The sequence below is a fragment of the Dermacentor silvarum genome, chromosome 3 (genome assembly GCF_013339745.2).
Source record: "Dermacentor silvarum isolate Dsil-2018 chromosome 3, BIME_Dsil_1.4, whole genome shotgun sequence".
Taxonomy (NCBI): Eukaryota; Metazoa; Arthropoda; class Arachnida; order Ixodida; family Ixodidae; genus Dermacentor; species Dermacentor silvarum.
In genome coordinates, this window is record NC_051156.1 from 199,366,299 (window position 1) to 199,384,550 (window position 18,252).

Below are 18,252 nucleotides of genomic sequence, written 5' to 3' on the forward strand. Positions count from 1 at the left end.
TGACAAGGATTTATTAGCCCCAATGGGGACGGCCGTTGCAATTTACATCCCCGGATGCAATCATGCGCGCGTGCCGTTGAGTATGGCTAACAACCATCGACGGCTATATATACTACCTCTCCCCCTTGCCTCTTTTGTATCTCTCTGTATCTCTCTTACAAGAACTTATCTTTCACGCGCGCACTCATAATCTTCTGCAAGTTGTTTTATTGCGATATCAATTATATGAACACTCCGGGCAAATTTTCACCGCCGGCGTCGCCATGTTGTTTTGTATAAATTGTAAGACTAATAGAGTGCCTCGGCGTCTCGTATTCTGGATATGAGTGCGAGGAAAAACGTGATAGAGTGAGCCGACAAGGTGGCTTGATGCGCGCCGTCTTCCCGGGCGTCTATGGCTGGAGGTCACGTGATCAAGAGTGCGCTTGTGGAAGAAGAGCGCGTGTCTGCGCCTCTATCCAGGCAGTGGCAGTGCATGGCTGTCCGCGCCGCGTAGCCAGCGCCACGCTTCGCATCTTGGAAGTAATCTGTGGCGGGTGCAAAGTTTTGGGGCGAGCCGACGTCGATGGTGGCTTGATGCGCGCTGTCGTCACATGCGCCTAGTGTTTGAGTTCCCGTCATCTCAAGTTTCAGAGACGCGGTCAAGCGAGCGCCAACACGAAGCGTTCGGTATCTGCTACCGGCGCTCTTTATCACGCTAGCTTGCGAAGAGTGCCCGCGATCACAAAGTGAGATCGCGTTATGTTTGCCTGGTATTTGAACTAGTAAGTGAGCGCTTACGGTAATTTATAAGGCCGATGATATTACGAACGTTACGTCGTGTGGTTGTCTAATACTTTGCCATCGTCATCGCTGCTTCGCGTTAGGTGACAAACTGCGAGGTTTTACAGTGAAGCTGTATACCTCTACCCCCAACGCATTTGTCGTGTCCGTGGGCAGAAACGGGGCCGATCCCGGAGGTAGTGCAATACCGGGCCGAGCTGGGTGGAGGTAAAGTAGGCTTCAAGCACACCGCCAATAATAATAATAATAATAATAATAATAATAATAATAATAATAATAATAATAATAATAATAATAATAATAATAATAATAATAATAAAATCATCACAAATGAAATAAATCAAAATGCATTGTTTAAAGTCGATGGGTATACTGGAATCGTTTGTGAACAGCACATGGACTCACGAGCAGGAGGCATTACCATATACGCAAAGGACAAAATGTATGTACAACCGTACACCCTTGACTCGCAAGAGGACAATGCCACCGAATGTGGGGAGGTATGTGCCGTACGAACGAAAGACAGAATTGTGATATATCCACTGTGTATATATCTCCAGGACGGTAAGTTGGGCACGTTGGTTCATGACCACGCACTTTGCATAGGTTAGCCGTGATGACACTACCCTTGTCTTCATCGTTGGCGACTTCAAGGAGTACATTTACTAAACCTGGCAAGAAATGGTTCACTCAGTTTGTGCTGCAATAGTTTGGTTTCAAATGCCACACCAATCCCAGTCACTCAACAACGGTGGTGTACGGAGTTAACTTTGACCAAGAGTCTGTCTAAGGTTATAACCGAACCTACTAGTGTTTCAAAAGGACGGCATGTTGGGCACATTCGTAATCCATACTGAAACAATCGACAGTGCGACAGGATACGAACGACACAGAAAAGAAACACGGACAAGCGATATGCAATCAGTGTGTATCGCAGTAATCACAAAGCTGTCGTCACTACCATTACCAAATGATCAAAATAAATATATGTACCCTTATCTAACCCTGTGTAATGCGCTACAGCTTCTCTGGTCATCCACCTTCACCCAGTGGAATGGCGCCTCAAATTTTGGAGAAAGTGGGGCAGAAAAAAAAGTACACAGGCCTGCGCGGCACACGCAGCACAGTCACAGCGTAAGCTGGTGGAGTGGCTCAAGAGTAGCTCCAATTTCGGCACCACGCACGCCAGGGTCTTCGCGACAAAGTATCTTCGCCTCGTTTTGTCGAGAACGATCTGAACCGTCCGCCCGGCGTCGATGGCGAGCTGCGCACGATGCGTTTGCAGGCACTTTAACTAGATGGCGCCACTATACTGGCGGAGACTGGGGATCGCGTTTTTTTTTTTAATGCGCGCCTCGTCTGAATGGCATCTCGTCATCTGCGCCTTAACTAGATGGCGCCACCATACTGGCGGAGGCTCGGATCGTCTGCGTCTGCGTTTATAGGTTTTTTTTTTCTGCTGCCCGGCAGCAAGCGCTTGCGTGGCTCAGTGGTAAAGTATCCGACTCCCGCGCAGCGGGCCTGGGTTCTATCCCGGCGGTGACCTGATACTTTTTTTTTTGCATTTCCAGCGATAACAGTTACGCGGCGGCGGCGGACAACATCGCGAACCGAAACGGCTGTTGGAATGAGCCCATAACAGCTTACGGTGCAAAAATTAATGTAGCTCCAGTTCTGCTCAAATCCTGCGCTTGTGTAATTGAAATCCAGAACCAATGCCTTTTGTGTCCCCAAATATGCAAGTTAAAGAAAAAAAAATGTGGTTGATCCCTCTTATATAGGAATCGGTATAGAACACGAAAGTGAAACGTGTCTTCACAGAAGTAGTGTAATGTTTATTGCACATTGATATATAATGTCTATTGGTGTTTTGTGGCTAAAGCGCCCTTAGGCGTTGATGCACCCACGTTGACGCCTGGTGGCACGTCTCCTCCATCACGACTACCAACGTCGATGACCATGAGCAACCGTCGTGCATATGGAAGCTGCACTACGCTGCACACGCTAGCACAACGCGAAAGACGAAGCACGTAACTGACACACTAATACAACGCGCAAGACAAAGCACGTAACTGAATCGTCACCGAGTCAAATCAGCGCGTACAGCGCGTCGTAATTGCAGCCTCCGCGATCAACTTCAGAAACATTTTCAGAGCTAATTGCGGAGGCCACGCTCCGCTGTGCTGAGTACGGTGAACGCCACCTAGGTGGCGTTGGTAGTGCTTCTTGATGCCAGCGTCCCTTCGAATGCTGGCATCGAGGCGTCGTAGTGCTGAGACCACCGAAGCGTTCACTGTCGGTGCGCGTTAAGGCCGGAATACATGGAGCGAATAACCGGCGTCCGAGCGAAGAACTTCGTCGGGCGGCGAACGTCCGACGGCCGGCGTCAAGAAATTTGCCGTCCGCAGCCGATCTGCCTGTCCAAACATTTTCGTCGGGCGAACGCCGCCGCCGGAAGCGTCTAGCGCGCAGCGGTGGACGACAGCCAATCAGGAGGCACTAGTTCCGGTCGCAATGCATGCTGGTGTTTCGCGCGCGCGCGCCTTTTCGCGTCGTCTGCAATCGCGTTGGTGTTGCCGTGTCTGCATGTCTCTGCACCGATTGAGTAGTTCCTAGTATGATCTCTCAGGAATCGCGTTGTATTTGTACATCCCATATCCGCTGATCTGCGAGGAAACAGACAAGCAGTGCAAGCTCTCTACAACAACCTTCAACAGAAATCTTCTGATCTCAGAGGCCACATGCTGTCGTCATGCCTATCTCCCGACTTCCCCGATAGATGGCGTTGGCATCGGATATTTCTTTCGCTAGGCTTAGACGCGTTCGAAACGAGAAGCGATCTCGAAAACTACTCAAGGTTATCCATAATACTCTGTCGTCGAAGCGGCCTGAGACTAAGCGAAAGCCGTTTACGCAGTCATTTGCTTCCAACTAAGTGAATTCTACAAGGACAACGCCAAATTCAGTTCGAAGCGGGCGGCCGGGACCGCCGCCAACACGGCGGCCAACGCGCGGCGGCGTTCGCCGCATGTATTGCAACACAGCAAACATCCTGCGTCGTGTCGCCGCGTCGTTACTTGACGCGTGAAGTTCGTCGAGAAAGTTCGCTCCATGTATCCCGGGCTTTAGTGTCATAATGCAGTACTTCTCTTTTCTGCTCGTAGGCGGCGGCACCGCCCCGAGCAAGAGCGCGGGTACACGGAGGAGTGTTAGATATATAAGGCGCGTCTGTGTAGCTCTCTGCGAATGCGTTTGTGGCGCAATGGGTTAAACGCTCGGCGATCTATCGTCGCGGACCGAGAGGTCGTGGGTTCGATTCCCAAATTTTGCATGTTTGTGGAACTTTTTCTTCTGGTTTCTTTCTTTGTATTATGTTCTATGACGTATTTCCGTGACGGAAATACGTCAGTGAAGTCTTGGTGGACCCCGGAATAAAACACTTTCGTGTTAAAAGAAAGTGGGGAAGCCCGCACCACCAGTTACGTATAGCAGGCATGAACGCCAATATGGAAATATATGAACAGGGGTTGCATCAACAGCCCAAATGAATTTTAGAGAAAAGCCAATTGGTAAAAGAAAACAACATCGGAGGTAGGCCTGGTGTACACGCCAGAGAAAATAGATATACACCTGTGAAGGGGGTTTGAGAGGCGGCACATTATCTAGGAGATTGCTCCTAGGAATAATGGGTGAACTAGGCGCCGGCTACCAGCAGCGCCCAAGCACCAGCGGTGAACCCAACAGCCCTCTAAATCTAGAATAAGTCGTCGAAAGCTCCTTTTTTTTTTCAGTGTTTCAGCTTCCCTTTAATAGCTTCGCTGTAAAATGTCTCTCTACTTTTCGGAAACTAAACGCTGTTGACAATATTATCCTACTATTTCTCATGCGTTATCTCCAACTAGATCGTAGTCATGATTAAGTAAAAAGAAACATGCTTAATATTGAATCTGTTAGGAATGCTACTAAGCTTAACAACTATCGCAAGCGCTAAAGAAGACGTTAATCAAAATAGAGAATATTACTATAGCAGATAAGGGGGTGCCTTGTTATGGCTTCCAAGCAGTGTTGCACGTGAGAAGTTCGGCTCCGAAGCAATACTTCCACGGTTGCTTGTTCGCTATAGTAATAGAAATTCTTGCTGCGATGCAGTCGTGAACTAAAGTATACGATCGAGAGATGGCGCTGTCAGAAATCAAAACTAATGTCATCATCCTAATGTGGTGAGCAATATGGCCACAGTTGCTAGCTGGTTTTGGGCGTTTTGTTACCGCCTTTAATTTTTTTTTTGAGGGGAGGAAGGGGCTGATACCAAATGTGCACTGAGCACCACAAAAAATACTTGTTAACTGAGCGTGTCTACTATGTATAAGCGCGACTTTAGAAAGTCCTCTTTCTCTTCCTGGTAGTTGCAGTAAGAACTGGTTTCTAAGGACCTGATTACGAGCTATTTCAGACAGACGTTAGTTTCGTACGTGTGACTTCACAACTTTGAAACGGTAAGCAAAGAGAAAACTCCCTTATCTTTGAACAGGCGGACATGTGCGTAGACGAGCTTCGGTAGCACTGGCAAAAGAGGAGGTTTCATTTTCATGGTGAACTTATGAAGTGCAATTCGCAGTCAAGTCCGCAGTGTAATTTCAGCCGTAGCGTAATTTCAGTATTCTGGAGATATAGTGTAGGGGGCATTATCAATTTATTTTTTAAATCGTTTGTGCGTTGTTTACAGTTCACGCATATTTTGCATCACATCCAACTAGGTTTCGATTTGTCAGGCTGCGCTCGTTTTGTCTTACCTTCGTCTTCTTTTTAACGCGATAGCGTTAGGGCCCCGTGTCGCCAAAAATCCGGCGTCGGTTTCGGCGTCCGTGGCGGAGAAAATCATCCCGAACCACGCAGGCCCTCCGCGTGGCGCAAGGTGTTAGTGAACAACAATTGAATTTCTCACAGTGAAATCCGTCAGAAAAATGGTAAAGTACGACTTAACCACAACCTACAGACATGGTGGCGTCGGATTGTAATTTCAATGTATGAAAAAACATAATTCTGTTGCGAGGAAACTCAAACACAAACCCCTTTTCCAGCATTTCTACCATACCAACAGCGGCGCGCTCGGGTAGGTAACTTGCGAAAATCATATCCAGATGGCGCTCGCATCCTCGGCAGGCAAAATTGGGACTTGACCTGCCTAATTCGTTTTGGGCTCGCCCACGCGTCGGGGCAATAGCAAACAAATAATAAAATAATTAAAAAGGTCATAGGGCCTTCACATTTTAATATAAGACCACTTATAATGCCCCTGAAAAAACGTCTTCCCAGCAATGCATTTCTGTTTAAAAGTGAAGCCGACTTTAGGGGATCGGTGTAAGCTTAGTCTTTGTAAGCTGGCTTTCCCACGTTGCGTGTTGCAGTGAAGCCTACTACTCATAAAGAAAAATGCGATCCGAAAGGGGCCCGATAACGCTATCGCGTTCCAATTTTAAAGATGAAGCTTAAGCGTCGTGAAATTTTGTTTGTTTTATGCTGTTTATCGTGCGCTGCTACAAAAATATATTCACTTTCGCAATAAGCTGGCACTGTCTCTGACGCTATCAGGCGTTCTCCATACTTCATTACATTTTGAATGTATGCACAATGCCCCTTTTATACTGTATATTTTGCTCTAGACTATGTTTTTGATCGGTCAGACAGCTGCCTTATGCGCAGAAGCATGTGTTGTCAGAATATGGGTATTCTCACGATTGTCCCGTAATCGGCTGACGTTGAACTACAGCTTCTGCTACGGTGTCCCTCCAGTACTAAACAGCCAAGATGGACGCGCAAGAAGCAAGGATCGTTCACTTGTATAGACGTAGATATTATCGTGTCTTCGACTGGTCGTTTCGGGGTGCTATGGCAGCGCTTTTAAGCTGAGAAATTCAGCATTCAAGCTATAGATTGAGGGTAAGTAGGCTCAAACTGTGCCAAGCAGGCTTCGTTTATAACAGTGCGGACGGCTTAGTGTTTAGATAGAGCGTAGTTTCTGTCTTAGAGGAGTACTTACACTCTTCATTCTTTTTTTTTCTTTTTGTGCCCCGTGAAGGTTCTAGATCAATGAGCAATAGAAAAAAAAAACACTAGCAACCCCCAGAGAGCGCTTACTAATTCAGTATAATAGTTTTCGTGCATCCTGTTTCGGTTTCATGCCATGGGAGGTTACGGATCGTGACGTCGTGACGCAAAAAGTTGGTCACGTGGAACAGGCGCCATGCGATGTTCTGACACTTGCATCCGGCTCGCTCGGTAGCCTTCTATACTGATGCTCGTTCTGAGGCCCGATGCAACGGCATAGCAGATTCATAGGTGCTTAACTTAACGCAAATAATGAAGATAAAAAAGTTAATAGGGGTTCCGTATGCTACAACTGAGACGGCTTGAAGGCGAAAGCCCGAGCGCCGCTATCTCAGTTACACGACGACCACAATTTTTGCTGAGTCATCTTCACTCCGAAAGCCATATTTTGCAAAGTCAATTTTGCAGGTCATCGTTATTTTACCAAACTCGGACCGTGACTCAGCACTTATTTTTGCAGACTCATCATCACTCTGAAACCACAATTTGCAGTCATTTCTGCAAGTCGTCACGTTTTTTATTTTTTTTTTGCAAGTCACCCTTCCTATGATTCACCAAACTCAAACCGTGACTCGGCACTTTTTTTTTTGCTGAGTCACTCTCACTTGGAGCCTCAAATCTCGCATACATTTTTTTTGCAAGTCACACCCCCACTCCATAACCACTTGATTCACTCATAATTCACACTTGATTCCCTCTTGATTCACCCTAACACTGCTTGGTTCACCTTCACTCTATCATCTCGGTTTTCCATCAAACACACTCGGTTTTTTTTCTATTACTCCAAATTTCCAATTTTCATCACTCTTGATTCACCCTATCACCACTTGATTCACCTTCATTCACTCTGATTTACTGTTCATTATCTTAGCTCACTCCACCTCATTATTACCTTTCATTGTACTCCTATCTCCCAACTAAACCCCTTTAATTCACCATGAATTCACTCTTAATTCACCTCTTTCAACTATCTGTATACCCATTTTTATCATTATCATTACTATATCATTACTATTACTATCAATAATTCTCTATCTTGGCCACTTTTCTTTAATTTTTCGACCCATTTCACCGCTTTGTCATGCTAGTTATCATAAATATATTAATGACCATCACGATCATTTATCAGTATTTATATTCCTAATGTAATTAGCTACCGATTGATAAATAATGTTATGGGGTTTGTAAGGAACTTCAGTTATCGATTTTTGTACATATTTTTTACATATTTTTTTGTCCCACTTTTCGTTCCACCGTTCCACCACATATATGGCTTCGCCTTAATATATCATACTAGTACTTCTCGAAATGGCTCTTGTAACGCTGCCGGGCCACTCTGGAAACGCCAATCGAAGATTCCATTAGAAGTTACTTACCGTGGGTTGCTCGAGAAACACATCGACAAGAAAAGAAGGAACAAACGACGCGACCGCAACGTCGGCCATGTCACTCCTGCCTTCCTTTCCTGTCCATGTGACCTAGTGCTTACCCACAGTGTATCAGTACCGATTTGCTAACTTGCATTTCTTCCATTCCCTTAGCGATTGCTCTCATGCTCGAGATGTCCGACGTCGACGCTGCGTCGACGTCCGTGTTGTTATCGATGCCCAAGCAAGTTCGGCGTCGTGGGAGTTGAATAATGGATCAAAGGCCACGACTGTAGCGAAATTCGGTCTCTTGCGGATTGACATCGTTGCCAAGCAACGCAAGCTCTTCCTCGTCGGTCATACAGACACGCGACCGCCCAACGCGAATTTGTAATTCTTGTCGCTGCAAGAAAGCTAGAATTGCTCGTGATGTTGTAGTCTCGGCGGCAATCCGAAAGGGCAGCCCGTCTATGTTCGGTCCTACATTGTGGAGCCGGTGGACATTCTATCTTAGTCGTAGAAGAAAAGCTACAAACTACGTGAAACGTGCGAAAAAATTGCGTACTTTGGTAGAATCGCTCGCTTGAATGCGAAGCATCCCTGAACAAAGCTCCGTGACAACGACGGAGCGTTAACCTGGAAGTTCCCGATGCGGAAAACGACTGTCTCGGTCCCCAACTTTCGGTTTGGGAGGTCAGAGTTCTGCCTCAGGTCGTACAGTGTTAGCTAATTCTGTGCAGAGTTACGTATGCTATAAGACGTCCGACTAGGTGTTTATACGAGCGTATAAGCTCGGGCTGCATCGAAGAACTCACAACTGGTCCCCCTGGTATAGTTGGTCGTGCTACAGTAAGCCGTCTTGAGCACACAAACTCGAACGCGGCTCTGAAATAAGTAAATTTTGCAGCTTTTGAAATCAACAGCACACTGAACTGTGCCGAGATTAGAATATATCGGAGCGAAAGAGCTATAGTATGTCTCTAGAAAGCGGCGTTTAAAGGCACAGCTTACGTCGAACACTAGAATATACTATCAACACATGGAGGCTGGAAACTTTTCGTAGTAATTTTACGCTCCAATGGTAACCTCATTTTTTTTAGAATACTCGTATTATCCTATGCGGTATTCTCGTTAGACTTAAGCACAAGCAAGGCGGATGAGCTCTAACAGGGTGTACAGCTCCCACTCCCGTAATGATAACGTACCAGAGAAGCAACTGAGTTAACGTAATCAGTTAACGTAATCCTTTTATTGTACCATGCACCTTCCTCGAACCACCCCATTCCAATGGGTGCATGAGTCAAACCACCTTCACCGATGACCAAGGGTCCCTGGCTGAGTTCATAAAACTAGCTCTATAGGCGGCACGTATCCAGCGATTCTTCTCGACTGATTTTTTTTGTTGTTGTTATCGCTCTGATTCCCAATACAGTTAACACAAACACTCTCTAAAAAGTCTTCTCCATAGGCAAATTATGGAGGGGGGAAGAGGGAATGTCTCCAAAACATTTTGTGCGCGTGTGTGTGTGTGTGTGTGTGTGTGTGTGTGTGTGTGTGTGTGTGTGTGTGTGTGTGTGTGTGTGTGTGTGCGTGTGCGTGTGTGTGTGTGTGTGTGTGTGTGTGTGAACAAACTCGCGCATGAAGGACACACACATAGTGCCAAATATAAATCAGCCGAAGGGTAATGACACACACACAGGACCTTTCCTTCTGTTAAAATATGCTTTCAAGCACTTTCGTGCTCCTTTAGTGCCCCTCTTGCCCAGTACATCAAAACGCGAAGAACAACATAAAGGTCTCGCATGAGCTGGCCTTCCGAACCCTGACGCTTTGTGTCTCTGTGTTTACTCCTTATTGCGCCAAAGAATAATCTTTAGCACGCACGCACTCCCTCTGTGTGTCTAGGTATAAGCGTCGCAAACGAACAACTCCTGCAGCGCACTATCATTTTACACTATCCCTATATGCCTTCCGCTGTTCCCTAATTTGAGGCGGACCAGCTCGCTGTACGCAACTATACGATCACACGTGATGCGTCGACTCGCAATGGCAAGCGCAGGGCCCGACGCGGACCCTTCAGGTGATGCGCCGCTGAGCTCTGATGGAGAAATCACAGCCCGGAGGTCAATCGGAACGCATTTTACGCCTCACGGGGTCACCGGACGCCGGTCGGACAGCATCCGTTGGGTCTCTTTTCCCGCCGCAGTTGGCGTGCGACGATGTCGTTGCGGGACGCATTCCGAGTGGAAGGAGACCCGTGAGGAAACTGCGCAATGCACCGGTCCCTGCATGAGGCGCAATTCGTGTTTGATTCGATTTGATCTGATCCGATTTATTTCTCCACTTCGGTGCATCGCGAAATGCGCATATAAGGGGGCGAGGGTTGGCGGGGAAAGACCTGCGTTACGGTCGCTTGACTGATCCTACCGTATAGCCCGAGAAACACCCAAAAGCTGCAATAAAAAATGTTTGCAGAAATAACGCGTAACATTTGTTTACGCATATATTTCACTTTGTATTCAACTTCGAAGCCAGCATTTCACATTTCGTCGCTTATACTTCAACAAAAAGTCTCGACACACACACAAAAAACGAAAGAAATAAAACGGAAATTAGGAGAAAGCTTATGAATAGAGCCAAGTGTTCTGCGGTCAAGTGGCAATTCACCATTACTACTTCTTCATATTTAGTCGCAAGTCTTTTATTACCATCTTATAATTTTAAATAAAACGTGTTTCTTTCTTTCTTTCTTAATTATTTAAATAGTTTGAGCTAATTTAGATTCCCGATGGCAGTCTATACATTTCGAACATGCAGTGATGCGATCTAATTTTGTACGAACTTGTGGTCCATGTGGCGGTCGTTATGTGTTGTATAACACAGATGTCTGTTATATACAACACAGTGCGTAGCTGCAACACGTCTGTAGCTGCTCAGTGTAAGATTTCTTATCTTTTCTTTTATATTCCCATTCCTTCCTTTATTTTCCCTGCTATTCTTCGCTCACAATCCTTTTTCTGTGTACCTTTTTCCTTCTAGACCAGTCAGGAGCTGGGTCCCCCCTGGTGGGAATACATTATTTCTTCTCTCTTTCATCGTTTTGATGTACCAAACCTACTAAGGACAACAATGTTATCAGGTGCTTTAATTCTTAGCTTTCTTATATTTACGACCAATCTGTAAATTTGTTCTCTTTGGTGCCAAGACCAGCTAATTGCAACAGCCGGGTTCGCTATGCTTGTTGAGAAAATATTATTTATTTTCATTTTTTTATCTGATATACAACAATAAACACTGCGCCCACAAGGAGCGCTGTTTTGAATACACACACACACACACACACACACCGCAAACACATACACAAAGGAAGCGGTGTTATTTAAAAGGAAATTAAGATCATTGTATTAGAGGCGGACGTGTACCTTTCTTTCGCTCGCCTCTACTACGAAAACCTTCTTCATACGAGCCGATCCCCAAAGACGCGCCTAATTAGGCTTGCCAGGAGGTAATTAGCCGCCTAGAACTCTTTTTGAACAAACGTGCCCGCACGGCATCTTCGTTTGTTCATCGTACCACGAGGTTCGCAGCCACCTTGTTCTTCGGCTCACGGGATTCACGAAAGGAGGCGTCGGCGTCGTTAGGTAGCACCGGTTCTTCCTTTTTCGTTCGACGTTATTCAATTAGTTACGCTGTGCGTATTAATACTTCAAAGACGTAACAGCGTTAACAAGAGGCTCCGGAACTCCGTTTGCAGAGAGTGCAGTCTTCCTTTGTTCGCCGAACCTTTCTTCTTCATTCTCGCCAGAAGAATCGCGCTGAGCCGGCACTTTCTGGTTAGCACATTGGCCAGCACTCTTCCGTTCATGATGTAGGGTGCGTAGGCCGACAACCCATACATTTGTCTGCTACACGCTGTCTAGTGCGATCGTCATTCTTTTTCTTCTTTTTTTCTTAGAACTAAAATTCGGGCCAGTGTGTCTTTCACAAGCATAATTTGCAGCGCGTGATAGACGATGGATGACCGCAGACCCAAGACACATATGGGCGCTTAAAGCGAAGGTTTGTTTGTAAAGTAGGGCACGTTTTGACACTGGAATTAGTGGTTAGACTTAATTAGTTGCGGCGGAGGTTAGTTTTCTCAGTTACTGGGGTTATTGCGCTCAGGAGTTACTTTAGAGCGAAGCTTCCATAGTGGCTTTGAACGGTTTAGAATTCCGTGGTCGGTGGGAGCGGTGGAGAGAAGGGTGCGATTGGTCACGAGGGTGCGATTGGTGACGAGGAGAGAGAGACGGCGCCGAGAGGAGGAAGACGGAAGGAGAAGTAGTACGTAACGCGTGCCGATAGGCTAGCGCAAGTGTTGACGTCATCAGACCGCATTGGTGGCGGGGAGGCAGGCAGCAAACGCGCCGAGATGGCATGATGCATCTACGCTTGGCCGGCGAAGGTGAAGGAGTGAACGCGATAGGCCCCGCTTACACGGACTCTCACAGTGCGTGGGATGTGCATAATTTTAATGTGATTAGAATTTTTTTTGGCTACTTCAGCCACTTTGTGTCTATCTATCTATTCTTACACCACTCTTCAATAAAAAAAAAATTGAAATCTTTGAGAATTCTTTTGGAGCCGGGAAAACCAGACGGGATCTTCTAGCGGAGCAGCCGGGCGCTTTGACGCTACTATGATAACGCTACGTCATGCATGCCTGCGGGCAGCGAGACATTTTTGCTTGTCAGCGTAAGAAGAACGCACCGTGAAGTGTGAGAGAGGAGCGCGTCATACAGGACGTGTTTTAGCGATGGCAATAAGGAGTGACGTTACAGTGTTTGAATATTAATTGCATTCACTTCGAGAGTGAATGTGAGGTGGTTTCTATGGATGTTTTTTTTTTCTAACGATGTTTGAAATGGTAAAGTTCGTCTACCTATGTGAGCAAACCGAAAATAGAATAGCAAATAGAAAAATTATCGTCTACCTTGTTGGTAGGATAAATGTTTCTGTTTTATCAGCTTGCCTAGGGGGCGTCACAGTCATTGCTCGGACCTTCTGTTACCTGCTGAGATATTTTTTCTGGCATTGTAGGAAAGGGCTTGCGCAATGCTTGTAACTTTCACCATGCATAGCGAACTATAAGTGGCCATTATCCCCAACATGCCTTCGCGGTGCGCCAACTCATTCTCAACATTCCGAAGGCAGTGACTGCAGCACATAATGTGCCTTCCCGGGAATCGATTCCATTCATCATACCTGGTTCTGAAAAGCGCTGGGCATAAGTGGATGAAATCAAGGAAGTAGGCGGTTAAGCAAAAGTAACAAATAACTGCTACATGGCGGACACATGCAAGGGTGGGCGGTGTTCCACCAAGTTATTGCCTTAGGATAACTATTTATAAGAGTTGTGTGAATAGTAGCTTTTCAGACCGAATTGAATACAAATCGGATAGTGCGGGAAGCGAATTGAAGATTGAGTACTTTTCGAATAACTAACAGGTGTTTTCGCAAAAAATATAAAACTATGTCCTAACGTATTCATAACGTTAGCAAGTTTGTATCCTTGCCATGCACGTTATGGAACGTTGTTTATTAAAATCACAATTGGTGCATTAGGAACATATGAGTACTTTGCTTGCATACAAGTGTCTCTTTGGAGAGTGCGAGCCATCGCTGTACAGCCGGTCAAGTCTGCCTTCCTGACCGACGTATCTTCACAACACAATGCTTTTATGATGCCTTGCTACAAGATCTTTTTTTCTCTTTTTAGACAATACAGATTTTTTTTATATAAAACGATTATACGCGCAGTGAACGTGCCGTTCTTGCAGACGAGTTCCTAGGCAAGGCGCACATACTAGCTTTGTCATTATTAGCGTGAGCTTCAGAAGAATAATTCATAAGAATTTATTAATGAGCTGTTTTCTTAGTGCCTTAGGAGCAGTTGTTTAAATGATGAATCTGACGCGCGGCGGGACGCACTCAGTCTGGATATTACCTCGATTGAGCTTTGGAATTTGATAATGCTTATCTCGAACTAGGAGGGATTTTCAATATCTTTAAAAGATGAGTCTGCATGAAAATGTCACTGCCTCCAAGTCTGCCATTTAGACAGCTGCCCCCTAGGTATTATTAAGAGAGTTAGTTAATTAATTTTTTTTACTAGTCCTCTGAAGCTCACGTTATTAGCGGAAAAGTATGTGCGCCTTGCCTAAGGACTCGTCTGCAACAACGTCACGTTCGCGGCGCTTATTACTTTTTTTATAAATATTCTGTCTGGTCTAAAAAGCAAAGACCACCCTGTATACTACACTAAACCATACTATACTGTACAAAAATATGCTATGTGGGGTTGAAATCTATTGTACTTAATTATGCTGCAGTTTTATTTTCGATCGCACCAGTTGGTATTCTGGAATATTCAAAATCTATTAAAAATTTTTGTGATTTCAAATAATGACTATTCAATTGTAAGACCGAATAAATAGGGCAATATTCAAGTATTTATTTGAAAATGTCGAGTGTTAGCACAGCCTTGCAATATATATTGTTCTATCCCATTTGTTGCGACGTAGCTTTGAAGCCAAAAAAAAAAAAAGCTCTAATATTAGCTCTAATCTGTTACATCTCCTACTTGTGGCATATACTTGTAGCAGCCTCTAGAATTTTTTAGAGTGCAGCTCTTAGGCGCCCGTTCCTACGGCGAGCGTCGGCGTCGGCGTTGTCACTCGTAACCGAGAACGAGTGCAGCGAAAAATGAAAGAGCGAACGCGGATCACCGCTGGGGATGAAAGACGCGAAGAGGAAAGCGGATGAGGAGGGTGCAGCTGTACCATGAGGCGGAAAGTGGGAGAGGGTATGGCGAAAGCTTGAAAACAAAAGTGTAGTTCGGCGGCGATGGCTACGAGATGGCAACCAGAGGCACGCGTCGTCTGGGAGGTCTGTCGGCGGCGGCTGCTGTTAATCGCGCCCACGCGTCACCAACTCGCTGGTTCTCGCTATCTCCAGATTAGCGAGTCAGTCGCGCCGCACCTCGCTCCGTTCGCAACGTGTCGCACGAGACAGGTTGTCCGCGCCAGCCAATATATCCCGAGATGAAAACACGTATAGAGCTTTGCTCAAATTTCGCATTAAGGAGTATCGTAAACGTCGGTGAACCTGCTTTTTTTTCGTTATCTGCTGTTTTTTATTTGTCATGCTGTATGAATTAAACATCGCGAAAGGAACCGTTCCTACCTCCAGAACGATGTAACCGCACGTGACTGAAAGAAGAGCTGCAGGCGGACCCATTGCGAGTCTCGACTGCCAAGTTAACCTTGCTTGCTGTAACACCACTGCCACCCGTTTCAAGCACTTCAATCTCTTACATAACCAAGGACGGATAAAAAAGGGTAAGAATGTGGGTACGGATTTGCCGGTCTCTCCTCTTTCAAGAACATATATCCGTGAAGCTGGAGTCTTCTAGCCTTCGCTTGAACCCACCACCGCCTCTGTATTTGCGCAAGTGGGAGCTTCTACAGGTTCTTCGGACGGCGCTTGACAGCCGTGTGACAGTCCGGGTGCACACGACAAACACTTACGGCGACCGACACGAAGTCTGTACCACCCCAATGGGCGGCCCTAGATGGACCATGACATGCCGCCAAAGGCTAGTACGGGCTTGAAGCCAGACGGCGCTTGTTCTGTGGGTAAATAAAGGGGCAGCGTTCTGTAAGCTAGAGTTAACGTTCAGCTGTCCTGTGGTCTAACTGTCTTTCTTTCTTTCTTTCTTTCTTTCTTTCTTTCTTTCTTTCTTTCTTTCTTTCTTTCTTTCTTTCTTTCTTTCTTTCTTTCTTTCTTTCTTTCTTTCTTTCTTTCTTTCTTTGTCTCAACAGACAATACTCGACGGAAAGTGAAAGACAAGGCAGTCAACATTCCATGGACACACACAAGCAGACAAATACATTCATAGGCAACACAATACGCGTGAATAGCACATGTATGTACGTATGTATTATGTGTACAAATACACAGGCAACCCAAGTCAGAACGCATACTCACACTTTCACGCACGTGCACCAGACGACGATCGTCGCAACTTTTCTTGCACTTCCGATGATTTAAGACGGAAGGTCTTGACATATACGCCTCTATTGGTCGCAGACGTCAAGAGTTGTTGACGTCTGCTACAGAGCGTGAAAGGCAGAATGTTCAATAAATAATAAACCAACTGAGCAGGGACACTTCAAGGAACGCTGCGGGGAGATTGGCCTTTAAATGTAATCCAGTAATTGACGTGTTATATTATAAGCCCGACTTCGCTTATAAATGACGTTGGAAAAGAGTCAAAACCAGTTTGAGAAGTCGGCAGCACGAACTCCGTAACAGCAGATGACTACAGCAATGAAAATGTAGCTTGATGTCTGGCAGACTGAAGAGCTTGCTTCTCAGTGTTGCGGAGTCGAACTTTTTCTCAAAAGCCCGCGCTATCTTTAGCAAGCTATGCGCTTTTCCCAGCACAAGACGAACAGAGGCAGTCACGCTTCTCAAATCTATCGAGCAGCAAATGAATGCTGCAGAAGAGACAGAGTGCACAAGAAATAAGGAAAAGGTGGCGTGAGGTTACCGAGTTCAAAGACACCCCCTTTCACTCCGTTGATTGGATCGACCCCTAACGCAGTTCTCTGTGCAGAGGGGCGTGACTGACCTCCTAGACAAAGTACAGGCACTCCTGGAGACAGAAAAGTGGGAGTTCGCTAGAAGAAGCAGGTGGCTGCGCTAACTCGAACAGACACTAACTCAGCTTGTTTCCTGTCATCCCGTTCGCAACTACTACGGCTTTCTTTCCTCTTCTTTCGCCCTCTTCTATCTATCTATCTATCTATCTATCTATCTATCTATCTATCTATCTATCTATCTATCTATCTATCTATCTATCTATCTATCTATCTATCTATCTATCTATCTATCTATCTATCTATCTATCTATCTATCTATCTATCTATCTATCTATCTATCTATCTATCTATCTATCTATCTATATCTATCTATCTATCTATCTATCTATCTATCTATCTATCTATCTATCTATCTATCTATCTATCTATCTATCTATCTATCTATCCGGTCGTTCGTCGTCGTTCGTCGTTGTCGTTACAACGCTTTTATCTCACCAATAAAATGGCTGTCCTAGCAAGCCAAACAACCACTCTTCCCTCTCGCTGAGACTTGGCCCTCGTGAAAGAATGCTGACGGCGGTTCTTAGCATTTTTTTTTTATTCGCATTCTTAGCTGGAGGCACGCATATACGGCACGTGTATGGCAAAGCATGAAGAACAAAGCATCTGTCGCGCTCTCCCATCATGTTCCTTCAATGACAACAAACGACTGCGACTGGGGTTCTTCAATTTGGTTCTACCATTCGTGAGGGCGCAGAATATTGGAGGAGGGACGAAGGTGGGAGAGGGGAGAATGCATGGCACGATTGATCGATGCTTCTGTTTGCGCACCGCCTACGGACAGCGGATGTGTGCGTCACGCCATGAGCGTGCTTTCCGTGTAGTGGTTGAGATTCTTTTTATGGCAGCGGGTACTAAAAGCGAGCACAATGCGTTGACCACACACACACAAAAAAAAATAAGGTAATGGAAATACCAGGCGAAGTAAGCGCGCTTGCGTCAACATAATTCCCTTCGCAAGATTTATCGGTCTGCTTGCTTTCTGATTCTCTCCGAGTTTGGAAAATGACGATTTTGCCGAGAGAATAGGAACCTATTTTCCTTGAGGCAAACATATAGACCACGTGTTATGCGAGCGATGTGGTGTTTCAGCCTACCACAATTATATCGCAAGAACCATTATCTTGTACTGTTTGTACGCGTATGTGTTTGCGATATTGAAGTTAGATGACACTGCTCACGCGAAGCTCCCTTCGAAACGTTAGCGCGATTCATTCCGGGGATATCAGAAAATAACTACTCTCGTGTTTTAATATGTCAAAGAACATATGTCAGCACAAAATGCTGAA